This window comes from Pyrus communis, chromosome 16 (genome assembly GCF_041283825.1).
Source record: "Pyrus communis isolate YQ-2024b chromosome 16, ASM4128382v1, whole genome shotgun sequence".
NCBI classification, from domain to species: domain Eukaryota; kingdom Viridiplantae; phylum Streptophyta; class Magnoliopsida; order Rosales; family Rosaceae; genus Pyrus; species Pyrus communis.
In genome coordinates, this window is record NC_142580.1 from 7,444,203 (window position 1) to 7,451,439 (window position 7,237).

General features: G+C 43.7%; 1 pseudogene; it reads right to left on the reverse strand.

Annotated features, from left to right (window-relative positions):
* Positions 1-4,365: 4,365 nt before the first annotated feature.
* LOC137730658 (exocyst complex component EXO70C1 pseudogene) lies at positions 4,366-6,851 on the reverse strand (annotated as a pseudogene).
* Between the last annotated feature and the right edge of the window lie 386 nt (positions 6,852-7,237).

The following is a 7,237-nucleotide window of genomic DNA, read 5'->3' on the forward strand; positions in this document are numbered from 1 at the left end:
TTCATTGTGATATTTGGGGTCCTCACAAACATCAAACACACTACGGGGCACGATATTTTCTCACTATTGTGGATGATTTTACTCGTTTTACTTGGGTACATATCATGCATTTCAAATCCGACACACAATCATTACTAAAATCCTTTTTCTCTTGGGTCAAAACCCAATTTCATCATAACATTAAAGCTCTTCGTGCGGATAATGGGAGTGAATTTCTTTCCATGCGTTCTTACCTAGACTCATGTGGAACCTCCTTCCAACATTCTTGTTCTTACACACCACAACAAAATGGGGTAGTCGAACGTAAACATAGGCATCTTTTAAATGTTGGTCGTGCTCTTAGATTTCAAGCCAACTTACCTTTAAAATTTTGGGGGGAAAGTATCCAAACCGCTTGTTATCTCATCAATCGTCTACCTACACCCTTGCTCTCTCATAAGTCTCCATATGAACTTTTGCATCATACACCACCTACTTATTCCCACTTACGAGTTTTTGGGTGCCTTAGTTATGCCACCAACCTCACACCCATCACTAAGTTTGACGCCCGTGCTCGTCGTTGTGTTTTCCTTGGTTACCCACTTGGTCAAAAGGGTTATCAGGTATATGATCTTCTCACCCATAAAATTTTCACCTCCCGTGATGTCATCTTTCATGAACATATATTCCCTTACACCACCTCACCAACCCTTGACCAAAATGACCTGCCTATTACTCCCTTTATCCATCCACCTCACGACATGATCCACGGCACAAATACCCATATTCCCACCACCTCACATCCCACGGTCCACACGCCTATCTCACCATCCCCTCCACCTTTGTCAAATCTCCCCCCTACCAACCTTGAGACTCCCTCCACTTCTCCCTCACCCATTATCTCTGCCACCCACGACTCTTCCCCATCATACTTCAACCTTCCCGCGTTACCTACCACCACCAACAATCACCCACCATCTGACCCCGTCTCTCCTCGCCTCTCCCTTCCAGTGTCTCTCCACCCACCTCCACCCCGTCACTCTACTCGCCCCACCAAACCACCGGCTCACTTCAAAGATTATGTGGCTCATCATTCCACCTTGCTCACGCCAACCGAGTCCCTCTCGCGGTCCATGTCCAGCACGTGTTATCCGCTACATCGGTATGTTTCCTATTCTTGCTTATCTCCTGGGTATCAACGGTTTGTTTCTCACATTTCCCACTTGGTGGAGCCTACTACCTATGAACAGGCTTGTCAAAATCCCCACTGGGTTGCAGCCATGCAGGCCGAACTCACAGCTCTAGACGACAACAAAACATGGAGTCTCGTTCCTCTTCCGTCCGGCCACCGTCCTATCGGATGCAAATGGGTTTTCAAACTCAAGTACCACTCCGACGGCACTCTTGATTGCTACAAAGCGCGTCTCGTTGCCCAAGGCTTCACCCAACGTGAAGGTATCGACTACAAGGAAACTTTTTCCCCGGTTGCCAAACTCATCACAGTGCGTTGCTTACTGACCATCGCTGCTGTCCGGCATTGGCCATTACATCAAATGGACGTCCAAAACGCCTTCCTTCATGGCGAACTTCAGGAGGAAGTATACATGTTGCCTCCTCCGGGGTGTCGTCGACAGGGGGAGAACATTGTGTGTCGACTCCACAAATCTTTATATGGTCTTAAACAGGCGTCCAGAAGTTGGTTTCGAGAATTTTCTTCGGCTATCAGTGACATCGGTTTCTGCCAATCTAAGGCAGATTACTCTCTGTTCACCCAAGTCAAGGGTACTTCACTCACTATTGTATTGTTGTATGTTGATGATATGGTGATTACAGGCAACGACGAGACAGAAATCAAGAACCTAAAGACTTTCCTTAGCAGTCGATTTCGAATTAAAGACCTTGGACCTCTAAAATATTTCCTTGGAGTCGAGGTTGCACGTTCGAAAGCCGGAGTCACAATTTGTCAACGGAAATATACACTGGACATACTGGAGGAGGCTGGGTTACTTGGTGCTAAACCCATGAAAGTTCCAATGGAGGCTGATTTAGTGCTAACACCCACATGAAGCACTTCACTTCATGAACCTGCGAGGTATAGGCACTTAATTGGCAAGTTGATTTATTTGACCATCACAAGACCGGAAATAGCATACATTGTCAACACGTTGAGTCAGTTTATGCAAGATCCGTAACGACACCACCTTGATGCAGCATATCGACTCCTTCGATATCTTAAAGGAGCTCCTGGGCAAGGTTTGATGTTTTCTTCCCAAAGTGAATTATCTTTAACTGGTTATTGCGACGCAGATTGGGCTCGTTGTCCCATTTCACGTCGGTCAGTGACTGGTTATTGTATTTTTCTTGGAAAATCACTGGTGTCTTGGAAAAGCAAGAAACAAGTTACAGTAGCTCGTTCATTCGCAGAAGCGGAGTATCGGTCCATGGCTACTGCCACTTGTGAATTAAGTTGGTTGAGGTATTTATTGGAAGATTTACATGTTAACCATCCTCAGCCAGCAAGATTGTTTTGTGACAATCAAGCCGCTTTGCACATAGCTGCAAATCCAGTGTATCACGAACGTACAAAGCATATCGAGATCGATTGCCACACAGTCCGTGAGCGAGTTCAAAAAGGAGAAATCAAAACTTCTTATGTCAAGACGGGGGAGCAAGTCGCAGACTTATTTACTAAGCCATTACGTGCACCCATCTTCCATGCACATCTGGGCAAGTTGGGTGTGATTGACATTCACACTCCAACTTGAGGGGGAGTGTTAAAGGAAAGTATCAGACAGCACAGCAAGGGTGTACAGCAGCAGACTAGCACATGGTGTCAGATCATGTGCTCTGATGTGTTACAGTATGGGCAGCAAGCACGCCACCTTTATGTCTGTAGTTTATTGCATGCGTGTGTGTGTGTGAGATGTATATAAAACCATTGCAGCAGAGAATGAAATATATAACAAAATATTAAACTTGAGAGAAATGATGTTCAAAGACCAAATTTAACTGATATTTGTGTTCAAAGAAGAAATATATACACACTATGATAAAAGTTTAAGGACTAATTCTAATTTCACATTAAAAAAATGATGAATGTAGCTATAAATTACTTAATACTCATTAGTTTCACAAATAAAAAATTAGATCCAATAATAAACCATACAACATTGTGGAGCTTTTTATATTTAGTCATACGTGATGTAGATAATACAAAAGAAATTTGCAAAATATGATGTCCAAAGGCCCAAACAGAAAAAAAAAAAGAAAAAAAAAACATCACAAACCCCGCATCTGCAAAATCTTTTGAATAATAATTCCCAAAACAAAAGCATCACAGATCTAATTCTAAAACTGGAAAAACAGATCTTTTATATTTGTCTGTTGTCATTAACCATTCTTTTATGATGTACATGATAGTTGAAGACGATGGAGAAAATTTGGGAAGAAAAACAGATGAGAGAGAGAAAGAGATGAAAAAAAATGAACCATTAGATTAATTAGTAGGAAAAATAACTGTGAGAGTTTTAAATATAAAAAAAATAATATTTAAGACTTGCCATATAACGAGTTTTGATTGAATTATAGTGCCATTCAGTAAGGTACAGTGACAAGTAAAGCCCCACACAAGTATTTTTTCCTTATAATTAACTTATCAATAACATAAAATTTCTTCCATATATTCAGCCCACTTATCTTTATGATATTTTGCAAATACAGAAATCTAGGATACATATAAAGAGTAATGTTAGCGAGACTAACTATTTAGACCAAATTTTATAAACCATATGATGATGTGGTTGTTGATGATTAAATTATTACTTAAGTGTTGATTAACTTACTTATTACCTATTGGCTATTGCTATAGGTGACACATTACACGGTTTGCAAATTTGGTCTAAAAAGTTGGTCTAGCATTACTCACATATAAAATGCTCTTTTCTAGCCAAAATGGAACTGAGGTTGGCATAACTCTTCAATTTGGTCTCTAACAATGAAGGTCGATAGAAGTGATCCTGAGTTTGTTCACCAAATATCATTTGGTCGTTTCGTGAAAATCTGTCAATATCCTTGTTAAATTGTTGCGTGAACGACCACAGGTCCACATGACAACCTTTTTAAGGGTATTTTTGTCAAACAAACAAGTCTATTTAATGAGGCTATTGATAGATTTTTTCCTTCTAAAATGACCAAAATAATTTACGGTGAACAAATCATAAACCATTTCTATGGATTTTCATTGTTAGTGATTAAAGTGATGAGTTATACAAATCTTAATGATCATTTTGACAAAAAAACACTTAAATGCTCACAGGGTAATTCTCATGAACTGACACAAAACGCGCGCGCGCGCACACACACACACATACAAACAGATTAACGTTATGTTATAAGATTTTCTATGATCAAAATCAAAATAAATCCAAAATATAGTTTACAAAACATATTATTCATCTGCAAAACTGAACGAAAAAAAAAAAAAAAGAAGAAGGAAACAACAGAAAAATCTTTGTCATCAGAATCGAGCGATTGAAATATTTCCCACCATGCATGCATGAATGATCACGTAGCTCGATCAAAATACATATTATTCGTCATGTCTTCCTCTTTGACATAGAAGTAGAGTTCCCATCAAACAAATCATCGATCAAATTCTCAATGTCCTCCGGTTGGTACTTTATATACTTCTCGGCCTGCTTCCCTCCCTCCAAGTACTGCTTGAACCTCCCCCAGAACGACCGGTACGCCGGAATCATGACCGCCGACAAGGAAACCCTAAGCTCCGACTGAAGTTGCTCGTCGCTCACCACCCACGTGCTCTGCGTCTTGTGTATCTCGTCGAACAACGTGTTGAAGCACTTAAACCGCTCCTTGATCACCGTCTTCGAGACCTTCCCGTTCACCTGCAAACCCTCGTGGTTCAGGCAATGCAAAATCCTACCCCACGTCTCCCGCTGGTAGTTCTTATGGTACCCCCTCAAGTCCGTCGACCGCTTCCTGCACCACGTGTCGCCCATCAGTTGGTGAATCTCTGTGGACCCCTTCACTTTCTGCATGATGTACCGCCCGTTGTTCATCAAGAAGATAAACCGCAACGCCGGGTCCCTGTACAGCTTGGACCTCATGTCTAGGTTGGCATCCAACATGTCCATAACGGTTAGTAACTGAATTTGGAACGGCGACGACATCGTTCCGGGCATGCCGTTCGTTTTTTCGTACTCCAGGAACACTTGCTCCAACGAGTCCTTGTACTCGCAGGCGTATTTTAGATAATTCATGACATAGCGCGTCAACGGGTGCACCGCGCCACTGGGGACCGGGGTTTTTCCATTGTCGCTTTTGATCGAGTTTTCGAGATCGCAGAAGATGCTGACTGCGGTCTGGCCGATGCGGTTCCGTGCTGCCTCGGCTTCCATCACTAGCTCTTTTCCGATCTCCTCTGGGTACGAGTCGCGGATTGCCGGGACCAGATCCCGAAGCGTCTCGTACATGTCGAGCATCTTGAACAGCTTCTCCGGCGACCGCTTCGTCAAGACGACGGCGTCGGCGAAGTTGAAGAGCTGGATCGCGACGGCGCGGGCGAGGTTGCAGAACAGGGACTCGGACAACGACCTGTGGCCGGCGAACACGGCGTCGCAGAGCTTCCGCTCGCCGGAGAAGTGGACGGAGGAGCATAGCTTGACGACGCTGATCCACGTGGCGATCTCCCCTTCCAGAGACTCCCACTGCATTCTCTGGACCTCGTCGATGGAAATGTTCTCGTATCCGAGATTGTTGAGCGCCAATTTGAACGCGTTCCGCCGCGAAATGCTGTAGACCATGCAGCACTCGTTCTCGTAGCCGGCGGCGATCATCGTGGAGGCGATTTTGTTCATAATGGTGATTCTTTCATCCGAAAACGAAGGAAACTTGTCTAATTTGTCGGGTTCGGATTCGGGTGGCTGTGTTTGTATGAACAGACACGAATCGTGAGCGGAGCTGCTGTTGCTGTTGAAGGAGGAGAGCTTGGAGGTGATCCGATTCGAAAAGCTCTGGTCCGGGTTATTATCCGGCTTGGCAGTGCCCGGATCCTGTTGATCGAGGCTGAGAAGGTTGCGGAACTCCTCGTCCAACAAGGCCATGGCACGTTGCAGGACGGTGCTGGTGCGATTGAACCCTGTGGTGGTCGTGGAATTGGACGGGAATTCCTCCAACACCGTGGCAATTTTGGAAATGCGCGTCACGGATTCGACGTACGGCGCGTCGTCTTCCTCGTTCTCGCCGAACCGGGCCAGGCCCCTGCCGTATTTTGTTGTCATGGAGTCGACGGCTTTGGATAGCGACTCCACCGATGCGGGGACCACCTCCGGCGGAGTCCATTTTTCTTTAGATTCGGAAAAGGTTTCTAGGAAGCGATCGACGTCGTCCAGAATTTCCTGAAAGCTCAACTCTGCCGCAGGATTGGAGGAATTGTTGGGGCCATCGGGACGATCCTGGGCGCCGGATTCTGGTGGGGCATCCTCATCGATGGTCTCGTATCGCTGCCTTGGGGTGGCGGGACTCGAGAAGAGATTCTTGTTGCTGGAACGTCTTTGAAAACTGACGGACTTTTCAGGCGCTGCCGCGTTTTTCTCCATCAAGTCCGTTCCGTTCCTCCCAGTACTCACTTTCGCTTAGCCCTTAATCAATTTAGTTAACCTCTAATCAAATTTCAAGCAAAAAGAAAAAGTTAATTAATTTTTCCGGACAAGAAAATGGGGAATTTCGGGAAATGGGAGGAAGTGGAAGAATGAGGGGATCCACAACGGCAGGGAAGGGAAACGAGTGAAGGAGAATTTTTCCGAGGGAGATGGGAAAAGGAAAGGGGACGTACGGATAGGAACGGATTTTGATTTTGTTTTTCAGTATTTTTGTTTTGAGCTAATTTTGATTTGTTTTGTGTCAGGGTGTTTTTGGAAGAACAGGATCGGAAACAACGTTTCTAATTTTGTTTTAAATTTGCAATCAAATTTGATCACTTTTCTTTTTTTGGAGAAAGATTTGATCACAAATTTTTAATTTGAAAGTTTTCACATATTCGCAAGTGGCATTTACCACAGTGTTGGAAAAGTGTTGAGTCCTTGCATGACGGCGTAGGTTTAAACTGCGTTGGTGACTAATCTAATAAAATCTATCATTTAACAAAAAAAAAAAAAAATGTTTTCACATAATCAAAAGTCTTGAAATCAGGTAATCTTGAAAATTTCGAATCTCGTAAACATAATTCGAAATCATGTAT